This window comes from Lolium rigidum, chromosome 1 (genome assembly GCF_022539505.1).
Source record: "Lolium rigidum isolate FL_2022 chromosome 1, APGP_CSIRO_Lrig_0.1, whole genome shotgun sequence".
NCBI lineage: Eukaryota > Viridiplantae > Streptophyta > Magnoliopsida > Poales > Poaceae > Lolium > Lolium rigidum.
In genome coordinates this window covers 43,626,935-43,629,038 of record NC_061508.1, presented here as the reverse complement: position 1 = coordinate 43,629,038, position 2,104 = coordinate 43,626,935, and positions in this window count along the sequence as shown.

The window sequence follows — 2,104 nt, the reverse complement described above, 5'->3', positions numbered from 1 at the left end:
ACTTTGAGAGTCAACCACCGTTTGCCGGGCCAATCCGATGCCCTCTCCACCGGAATAGCTAGTCGTAGTTGCAATATGAGAGGCACCGGAGTAGATAGGAGTAGCCTTAGGGTTTGTAGTTCGTCCTATATTGGCGTATAGCGTCTATGTCGGGAGGGAGGCGTCGGATCGTAGCAGCCGGACCTAGCTTTGCCTTGTCTCTCTCCTTTCCCTCACAGTGCTTCGGCGGTCGAAGCCGTATGCGTGGCGGCGATGGGAAGCAAAGATCTCAAAAAAATGGCTACTTTCTGTACATCTGTCGCCCAAGGTTGGACCAGCTGATCCTCCTCTCACACTTGTCATGATAATGAGGAAGGAGGAGTTTTGTGGGCTTGGGTGGCTGCATATGCAGCAAGGGAGCATATATGCTTCTTGCCGGAGGTTCACCACGACGCCGATTTCGTCACTGGTCTCCATCGCCGAAGGGCGGCCCTGCTTTAGGTCTTCTATAACTTACATGTCATCGGGCCACTGCGAAGGCCCTCTAGTATCGGCTTAGTTGGCTCCTAGCTCCATGTCCCAAGTGGTTGTGTCTCGACATGGAACTTGATTGCAACAAGCCTTGCTGCCATGGAGAAGGAGTTGACCTAAATAGCCTTTTCATCTTTATCTTCTAAGGTTCTTTGTGTAATTTGTAAGGGTATGTTTGTTATTTCTGTTTTCTTGGGGCCCTTTTCGTAAGTTGTATCTTCGAGGCTTATGAATGAAGCTCTCGGTCCTTCTAGAACGACCCTGTTTAAAAAACAAAATTTTCATAGCAAACAAATGCGCTGCAAAATAATCAACGGAGTTTGTGGTGACAGCGTAAATGTAACAAACACGATTTTAGGGGCTTTGTCCTTTTTCCAAAAAAAAAAAAATCTAAATCAGTTGGCTACATGTCAATTGCTCTTTCAATCCGTTATAGAGAAATGCTATGGAGAAACACTGGCGACACTAGAGTTAACAACTTGCCGTATCAATTCATCCAAATTCCACAAAGTTTTTCATTTGCAATTTCAGATTATGCCCTGTGTTATATCTCCCTTCAAAATACAGGAGGAGCCAACTTGTCTCATGATCGCTGCTCTCCCTCCCAAGTGGATCCTCCCCCGAGCGGCTTCGGGGGCGCCCGCCCAACCTAAAACTCTCCCTCCCCAATCTCGGATGGACATGTTTCTATGCTGCCACCACTGTATGTGCCATCCCGTTGAAGACGAAGCATTAGAGAGGTGCTCTGTGTTGGTGCTCCATAGCTGGAGGTGGGGTGCTGGCTAGGGAGGTTGGGTGGTGTGGCCGTGGTGGTGAGGGCCTGATGTTCTCACGTAGCGTGGCGACATTGAGGTAATGGAATGCCACTAGGGAACGTGGTGCTCTAATCTTATCTGAACCTCATGGCTTGATCTGGGTTTCACGCCCGATCAGGGACAGTGTGGGCGTGTGGGGCTGCTTTCTACTGTACGGCCAGGGAGATGAGGTATGTTGGTCTAGCGAATAAAGGCGGTTTGGCCCTGCTGATCTTCGATTGCCAATTCATCATTGTGCTTCATGTCAGTGTCCTTGATCTAGACGCGAACTAGTTGTGGTCTTCCGATCAGAGATTTCCGCTGATTGATGCATGGTGGTATTGGATATCTAGAGCGGAATCTATACGGTAGTGCGGACCCTTGTCTTCAGCTTGTGTACTTCATGAGGGCATTGCTTGAAGATTCGCTTTCGTGTCAGTGCCACTAAACATGTCTGAATATAGATTTCCATGAAATTGACACAGGTGGAGAAAGTCATGGTGGTTTCCATAGAAGGTTTGTAATGTGGGAGTGGTGTATTAGTTGTGATGAAGCTTATGCGTTACATGTTCTTCCTGTGTGTCAGGTATTCGGCGACTTGCAACAACAACCTTGGCAAGAGGGGGTGGCCGCACATGTGGAATGCATTTTTGGTTGTGCTCCTCGAGTACCGAGTCATGATTTCTACGGTAAAACTCCAAGGTTGGTCTGCATTGGTTATACCTAGCAATATCCTTGCTGATGGCATTGTTTATAAAACTCAGATTTTCTCCAGGGTTTAAACTCAAGATCTTCGATCA